This window comes from Chrysochloris asiatica, unplaced genomic scaffold (assembly GCF_000296735.1).
Source record: "Chrysochloris asiatica unplaced genomic scaffold, ChrAsi1.0 scaffold00353, whole genome shotgun sequence".
Classification (NCBI taxonomy): Eukaryota; Metazoa; Chordata; class Mammalia; order Afrosoricida; family Chrysochloridae; genus Chrysochloris; species Chrysochloris asiatica.
Genome location: NW_006408871.1, coordinates 1703984 through 1713425, shown reverse-complemented (window position 1 = coordinate 1713425; position 9442 = coordinate 1703984). Strand labels below are relative to the sequence as shown.

The 9442-nt window shown below is 39.2% G+C and overlaps 1 protein-coding gene and 1 pseudogene across 1 annotated transcript in view; one reads left to right on the top strand and one right to left on the bottom strand.

Annotated features, from left to right (window-relative positions):
* INTU (inturned planar cell polarity protein) overlaps nt 1-9442 on the bottom strand; it is a 156178-nt gene that overhangs the window by 95470 nt on the left and 51266 nt on the right. The window lies entirely within an intron of this gene.
* Nucleotides 1313-1570, top strand: LOC102817483 (annotated as a pseudogene).

Sequence of the window (9442 nt, the reverse complement as noted above, 5' to 3'; positions counted from 1 at the left end):
TCCAGGGATTGGTCCCTCCTGAAAAACTATCCAAAATATGAAAATCGAAGTCTTTCCATCCTGGCTTCTGAGGAGCATTCTGGCTGTACTTCTTCCAACACAGATTTGTTTTTTCTTCTGGAAGTTTATTGTATTTTTAATATTCTTTTCCAGCCCCATAATTCAAATGAACTGAATCTTCAACAACCTTCCATATTCATAGTCCAACTTTCATATGCATCTGAGACAATTGAAAACACCATGACTTCGGGTAGGAACACCTTAGTTTTCAAACTAATATCTTTACTCTTTAACACTCTAAAGAGTACAGAGGTCTTGTGAAGCAAATTTGCCTAATGTAATATGTCGTTTTAATTTCTTCACTGCTACTTCCATGAATACCGATGGTTGAACCAAGCAAAATGAAGCTTGACAACTTCAATCTTTTCTTTAGTTGTGTTCAATCTTTATTGATTCAGTTGCAAAGATTTGCATTTTCTTTACCCTGAGGTGTAATCCATACTGAAGGTTTTGGTCTTTGATCTTCATCAGTATTTTAAGCCCTCTTCACTTTCAACAAACAAGGTTGAATCATCTTCCTATTGTAGGCTGTTAATGAATCTTCCTCCAATCCTGATGCTATGTTCTTCATATAATCCAACTTCTGGGATTATTTGTTCAGAATACAGACTGAAAAACATGGTGAAATAATATAGTTTTGGCACACACCTTTCCTGATCTTAGAACATTCAGTATCCCCGTGTTTTGTTGGAACAACTGCCTCTTGGTCTATATACAGGTTACTCATGAGAACAATAAAGTGTTCTAGATTACTCACTCTTTGCAACGCTATCCATAGTTTATCATGTTGTATAGCGTAGTGGTTACGAATTGGGCTGAGAACCGCAAAGTCAGAAGTTAGAAACTACCAGCTGTTCCACAGGAGAAAGATGAGGCTTTCTGCTCCCGTAAAGATTTACAGCCTCAGAAACCCTGTACAGGGTGAGTTGGAACCGACTCCACGGCACATAACCACCACCATACAGTGAAAAGCCTTTACAAAAAATGAGGAAAACATCTTAAATATTACCAAACATCTAAAGGCAATGAGTTGCTGGGCCTGGGGGCTTGGTACCATAGTCTCAGGGGGCACCATGGTTAATTGGCATAGCAAGTCCACATAAAGGCAATAGTCTACATCCTACCTTGGTAAGAGTGGCTGGGATCTTAAAAGCTCATGAGTCTGTTTTTCAGGGTTCCTTGCAAGGGTACTGGATGCGAATTGTCTCTATCCACCTACTGTAATTACCGCAGTTCTGTTTATTTCTTCACGATGTTTCCCTTGGCCAAAAATGCACTAAGTCGTCTTCAAGTCTGAAGCATTCAGCAAACAATGGCAAGGCATGGCCATCAGAAATGTGCACCTGATTTCTATGACAAATATGGTAATGCTGTATTAGCTAGTGGAGCTACTTTCTGTGTTGCTGTTTGGACATATACAGCAACACAAATTGGACTAAAATGGAACCTGTCTCCTGTTGGCTGAGTCACCCCAAGGAATGGAGAGATTAGTAATCAAAGCAGCTGTTGAAAAATACTGAATTGTTTCACAATGAAATTGTAATTGATGCCAAGTAAAAGCACCACGTACCCATTAAAATATGACATTATTGAAGAAATAAAGTACATTTGAAACTTAAAAAAAAAAAAGCACATGAGCGGCCATCTAAGGTACAACTATTGGTTTCTTGGAAGAAAGAAGAATGATGACAGCTGTTTGGGATCAACTAGTACAATAGAACAACGGAACATGTGAAGATTAGTCATTATCACTCTAAAACCAGAAGAACTAGATGGTGTCTGGCTACCACTATCAACTGCTCTGAAAGGGATCACATTAGGAGGTCTTGGATAGAGTGGGAGAAAATGTGGAACAAAACCCCAATTATATAAAAAGATCAGGCTAACTGGAGACTGCAATCATTGAGTTGAAACAAAGTGTATGATTTGTTGAATGTAAAACTGATGTCTATCCTGGTGTGGTGCTATAGGATAAACCCTGGATGGTTAAGTCTGATTTGAACAGCAAGGTGGCAGTTCAAACCCACCAGTCGGTCTTTGGAGATCCTTTACAGGGTTGTTAAGTGTTGGAACTGACTCCACAGCACTTAACAATACTGATTAGAAAAGAGACTGGAGGAATGTAAGACTACGGTCCCTGGCACCCTTCAGGTCTGGAATGGAACACATATAGCCCAATTTTCAGCTAAGCAGTAGATAGGTAAAGCAGGAACAAAACCACTAATAAGGTGTGCTCATAATGGAATAAGGGCTCTGGTAGCATAGTGGTTACAAATCGGGCTGCTAACCTGAATGAAGGTCGGCAGTTTGAAACTACCAGGGGTTCCGTGGGAGAAAGATGAGGCGTTCTGCTCCCGTAAAGAATTACAGCTTGGAAACCCTGTGCAGGGTCACTATGAGTTGGAACGAACTCCATGGCACTTAACAACAACATAATGGAATGGTCAAACATTCAAGATCAAAGGGCAACATTGACCTAAGGACAAAGTTAGGAATGGAGGGGAAGGAAGGTGGAATGGAAATGAGAAACACAGGGAGAAAGTGAGCCAACTGTTGTTCCATGGAGAGGATTGAAATCATGAGTTGAAACAAAGTGCATGATATACTGAATGTAAAACTGATGATGTACTCTGTAAACTTTCACTCAATTTACAATAAAAAGTTTTTTGTTTTTTTTTTTAAAGCCTTTGCACAGTCAATAATGAACAGGTAAACAAACACCTTTCTGGTATTCTTTGCCTTAGACAAGATCCATTAGATGCCAGCAGTAAAATCTCTCGTTGCACATACTTTTCTGAATCTGGCTTGAATTTTTGACAGTTCTCTGTTGACGTATTGTTGCAACCGTTTTTGAATTATCTTCAGCAAAACTTTGCTTGCCTGAGTTGTTAATGATATTGTTCAATGATTTCCGCATTTGGTTGTATCATCACTGTTTGGAATGGATACGAATATGGATGTCTTCTAATCAACTGGTCAGGTCTTCTATATTTCTTGGCATTGATGAATGAGTACCTCACCTCCTGTGTGCTTCATCAGCTTGTTGAAACATTTCAATTTGTATTCCATCAATTCCTGGAGCCTTGTTTTTCTCCTATGCCTTCAGTGTAGTCTGAAATTCTTTCTTCAGTACAATTGGTTCTTGATCATATGCTACCTCTTGAAATGGCTGAACATCGATCATTTGTTTTTGGCATTGTGACTGTGTATTCCTTCAATCTTCTTTTGATGCTTTCTGCATCATTTAATATTTTGCACATTGTTGTCACTGTTGTTAGGTGCCATCAAGTCGGTACCAACTTATTATGCACAGCAGAACTAAACACTGCCCGATACTAGGCCAACCTCACTACTGTTGCCACGCTTGAGCCTACTGATGCTGCCACTTTGTCAATCCATCTCGCTGGGGTTCTTTCTCTTTTTCTCTGACCCTCCACCCTACCAAACATGATATCTTTCTCCAGCGACTGGTCCCTCCTGACAATATGTCTAAAGTTTGAGAGACCAAGTGTAGCTATCCTGGCCTCCAAGAAGCACTCTGGCTACACTTCTTCCAACACAGATCTGTTGGTTCTTTTGGCAGCCCACGACACTTTCAATATTCTCCTCCAACGCCATAATTCAAGTGCATCAATTCTTCTATGGTCCTCCTTATTCACTGTCCAGCTTTCGCATGCGTATGAGGTTACTGAAAATACCATGGCTTGGGTCAGGCACACCTTAGTCCTCAAGCTGACATCGTTGCTCTTCAAACACTATAAAAAGGTCTTTTGCAGCAGATTTGCCTAATGCAATATGTTGTTTGATTTCTTGACTGCTGATGATATTGAACTTTTCCACTGTCTCTTCTCATGGTTGTAGTCAATTTGATTCCGTGTATTCCATTTAGTGATGACAAGCTATGGACAACATTGAGAAGTATGAGTATTCCAGAACACTTAATTGTACTTCTAAGAAATCTGTACCTAGACCAAGAAGCAGTTGTTCGAACAGAACATGGGAACACTGAAAGTTTTAAAATTGGGAAAGGTGTGAGACAGGGTTGTATTCTTTCACCATACTTATTCAACCTGTATGCTGAGCAAATAATACGAGAAGCTGGGTTCTATGAGGAAAAACGTGGCATCAGGATTGGAGGAAGACTCATTAACAACCTGCGATATGCAGATGATACAACCTTGATCGCTGAAAGTGAAGAGGACTTGAAACATTTACTTATGAAGATTAAAGAGCACAGCCTTTGATATGGATTACATCTCAATGTCAAGAAAACAAAAATCCTCACCACTGGACCAATAAACAACATTCTTATCAATGGAGAAAGGATTGAAGTTGTCAAGGACTTCATTCTTCTTGGATCAACTATCAACACTCGCGGAAGTAGCAGTCAAGAGATCAGACGACGTATTGCACTGGGCAAATCTGCTGCACAGGAACTTTTTAAAGTATTGAAGAGCAGAGATGTCAGCTTGAGGACTAGGGTGCGCCTGACCCAGGCCATTGTGTTTTCAATAGCCTCATATGGATGCGAAAGCTGGACAGTGAATAAAGAGGATCGTAGAAGAATTGATGCCTTTGAGTTGTGGTGTTGGAGGAGAATACTGAGGGTGCCATGGACTGCCAAAAGAACCAATAGATCTGTTTTGGAAGAAGTGCAGCCAGAGTGCTCCTTGGAGGCCAGGATGGCTAAGCTTCGTCTCTCCTACTTTGGACATGTAGTCCGGAGGAAACAATCGTTGGAGAAGGATGTCATTCTGGGTAGGGTGGAGGGTCAGAGAAAAAGAGGAAGACCTCCAACGAGATGGATCGGCCAGGTGGCATCATTGATGGACTCGGGGGTGGCAGCGGTGGTGAGGTTGGCCCAGGATCGAGCATTGTTTCGTTCTGCTGTGCATGGGGTCACTATGAGTTGGTTCCGACTCGATGGCATCTGACAACAACAACAACAACAATGTATATATACAGTTACAATTATTTTGTTCATAAAAAGATATGAGGAAATGAATAAGTCATTGGTCTTGCAAATTCTATCATGCTATCTCCAGTATTGTTTCTATCACCAAGGCCATATTTTCCAACTACTGATTCTTCTTTGTTTCCAACCTTGACATTCCAATCACCAGTAATTATCAATACATCTTGACTGCATGTCTGATCATTTTCAGACTGAAGAAGTTGGGAAAATTTTTCCAATTTCATCATCACTGGTTTTAGTGGTTGGTTGGTAAATTTGAGCAACAGTGATATTAACTGGTCTTCCTTATAGGTATGTGGATATTATTCTATCACAGACAGTGCAATAATACAGGATTGATCTTGAAATGTTCTTTTTGATGAATGCAACATAATACTGCTTCAATTTGTCATTCCTAGCACAGTAAACCATGTCACTGTCACATTCAAAATGGCCAATACCAGTCTATTTCAGCTCACTAATGCCTAGGATATCAATCTTTATGCGTTCCATTTCATTTTTGACAATGTCTAGTTTTCCTAGATTTGTACTTTGTATATTCTATGTTCTGATTATTAAGGGATATTTGCAGCTGTTGCATCTAACTTTGAGTTGTGCCTCATCAACAAATGAAAGCCCCCAAAGCCTTACTCCTTTTAAGACATTATGGTCAATTTTACTTTGAAGAGGCCATTCTTCCCTGTTGTACCAAGAGTACCTTCCACCGTGAAGGAGTCATCTTCTGGCACTGTATCTGACAATGTCATGCTGCTATTCATAAGTAATTCAGTGAGTAAACATTAATAGATAGCCCACCTCTCCTTCTTCCTAGCATGTCTCAGTCTGGAAGCTGCACTGAAACGTTTCCACCATGTATGACCCTGCTAGTATTTAAAATACCAGTGGCATAGCTTCCAGCATCACAGCAACACACAAGCCACCACAGTACAATAAACTGACAGATGAGTTGGGGTTGATCTTATGTAGACAATTCTTAAAATAGCATAATGCTCAAGACATTTTTTACTAGTTAAAACTATTGTTTGGTTTTAAAAAGACTTCAAGGGCTATTTTTGGTTTAAGGGTCAAAGAATATCTAGGGTAATAGCTTCAGGGGTTCATTCAGTTTTCATGGCTCCACAAAGTCTGGAGTCCATGAGAATCTGGGCTTTTAACTGGTTCAGTTATGGCCGGCACAATGAAGTCAGAGGTCACCTGAATTTGTAAAATTTAGGTGGTCGAACAAACATTAAGCACACTATTACGATAACCAAGTGGGATACTGGGATGCCTCATGAAACCATGACCCTAAACCGCCAAGCCAAGAAACTAAATCCTATGAGTCATTTGTCTGCACATAAGTAGATTCAGCTATTTTTGTTTTGTTTTGTTTTTGGTTATTGTAAATAATATCTAAATGTATCTATCACACAACTTTTGCCAACTCAACTTTTTACAAATATACAGTTCATTGACAGTAATTACAATAATCAGCTGTGTAACCCTACCCTTACTCAATGCGTGAAATAAATCTTTCTTGATTAAAATTTTCCAAGAAAAAAAAAAATCTAGATATTTCTTTTTATTGGAAAGGAGTGAGTGTTTATAGTGATAAATCACTTTTGCTTATATGTAGCAGATTGTGGCACTGTAGGGTAAGCACTGGACTGTTAACTGCAAGGTTGGCAGTTTAAGCCCACAAGCTGATCCTCGGAAACTCTATACAGGTTCGCTAGGAACAGGAATCAACTTGATGACACTGTTGTTGTTGTTAAGTGCCATCGAGTTGGTTCCGACCCATAGCGACTCTGAACAGGGTTTCCAAGGCTGTAAATCTTTACGGGAGCAGAAAGCCTCATCTTTCTCCCGCGGAGCAGTTGGTAGTTTCGAACTGCTGACCTTGTGATTCGCAGCCTTATTCGTAAACACTACGCTACCAGAGCTCCTTTTGATAACACTAAACAATAACAATTTATTACTATCTACCTCTGGTAGTGTAGAAGGCAGATTTTCTTTGTAAAACATTTAAAATAATTTCAAATGTACAAATAAAATATACAAAATTCTTTAAGAGATCTGATAAATTGAATGGCTTGGTGGCCAGAGGGTTCTTTCATCTGGGAGTTTTTGGTGGTGTTACCAAGAAATGTGTGAAACTATTAGAATTTGTGGAAATTCTGGGTATAGACTATGACACGATACAACAAAAAAACCACATAAATTCCCTGGCAGCCAATTCCATTCATGGCGACCACACATGTATCCGGATAGACCTGTGCTCCATCAAGTGTGCAACTGCTTCAACCTTTTGGAAGCAGATCACCAGGCCCTTCTTCAGAAGTTGTTTTTGTTGTTGTTAAGTGCCGTCTAGTCGGTTCCGACCCATAGCGACCCTGTACAGGGTTTCTGAGGGTGTAAATCATTACGGGAGTAGAAAGCCTCATCTTTCTCCCGTGGAGCAGCTGGTAGTTTCAAATCACTGACCTTAAGGTTCGCAGCCCGATTGTAACCACTACCTTCAGAAGCAGGTAGATTCAAATAGCCAACTTTTGGGTTAACTGCCAAGTGTTAACTGTCACTGCCACTGGGTTTAAAAGGTGTGACCTTTTAAGACTGTCCTCTTATGTTGTGCTTTACAGAGGACATAGTAACACAAGTGGAACAGAGGGAGAGAAATCTGATCCAAGGTAACAAAAGATGTCAGTTCCAGACCTGAAGGGTGACCAAGGGCCATAGTCTTCTAGGTTCCACCATTCTCTATCTGACTAGTAAGCCTGTCTTTTTATAATTTTGAGCTTTGTTCCACAGTATTCTCTGGAGCGTCTGTGAGAGATGTGTATAATCAGTGGTGATCAGGGTGAAGAAGGATGGCCAGAGAAAGAAAAGTATGTCAGAACAGGGTGGGCATCTTTTCCAGCTGAGATTCTTGTGGGGGCAGAAGTCAAAAGATAGGATGTGACTAACCAAAATGACAAAAGGAAATGAGTTGTTAGACTCAAAAATAAAAATTCACTAATTTACTTTATATAGCAACTACAACCTAAAATTTAAGACTGCTTTGCAATGCTTTGAGAAAACCGACATACTTGAAAAATAAAATAACATTAACGTTGTACTTGGCAAATGGAAATGCTTCTTTGCTATGGGGCCTTTTCCCTTCACTATAACAAAAATCCAAACAAAGACACACATCATGGAACCATCCATTTAAAAATTCTTCAAGGAACGATTTTAGCCACCATTCTTCTAACTGAAGAAAAGTTGGCTTCAAAATACAAATATAATTACACTTTAGCAAGGCATGTTGGAAAGCTTTCATGTTAGATGGTTATAAATGTCAGGAAATCTGTATGCTTTGATAAAATGATAAAGGATGAGTTCGATGACCAAACTAGGAACTAACTGCTATTTTAAAAAAGGATCGATATACATAAATATTAAGGAAATTATGTATTTATAAGGATTGATTTTTATAAGAAACATCTAATATAAGAAAGTTTTTATGAACCTTCTTATGAAAAAAAAGTTTTCTGTTGCTCTACACAGATCTTATCTAGTAATGGGTTTTAACACTGTTTTTTTTCTACAAAATTTCATTGTAAGGCTTACAACAGACTTAGTCCATAACTTTAGTAACTCTCTGGCAACTGTCATCACCATTCTAAATGCATGCACTCATTTATGGGCACTATATTCCCTATTCTTCAAATCTCCATCTTGAACACAACACAACCATACCTTTTGAACTCAGGCACTCTTACTGCTAATGCTATATGAGAGGAAAAAGAAAGCAACAACAACAAAAAACACACATCCACATGATTTCGTTCTAGTGTAAATTCATTTTAATTTGAGCTGGGTCCTCAAAACAATCCTACAGGTCTCTAAACTTCAAAATAGTCATTTCAAACTTCCACCAATCTCCTTAAGCTCCTAACCTACTTTTCCACCACCCCAGCATTCAATAAATGCCTTACTTTCATATCATGAAGGAAACAGCAGAACTTTACCAGTAAAACCATTCATCTCCTGTGTCCCAACAAACATTTTCTTATTTGTGCAATTTGTCCATCTTTACTTCCTTCTCTCCTAGTTCAGGAGATGGACAATTCTCCTCACGTCCAAGGATCTGCTCTATAAATTAACATAGCTCCAAAGTCTTGTGCTTCCACAATTCCCTCTCTTTATGTCTACCTTCAGCCTATCACTTTTTATAAGCAATGTCTCCTCAATCTCTAATACCAAACAAGCAAATTTTCTTCTGTAGGAAGTAATGCCCTCTTTCTTCCTGTATATCTAAATTCAATCCACTCATTCTCTTTCATTTCCATGGTCAATGCCTTTTTTTAGGCCTCTATGGCTTCTCTCTTGGATTAACGTGAAGTTACTTAATTGGTTTCTTGACCTCTATACTGTTAAACATCCTTA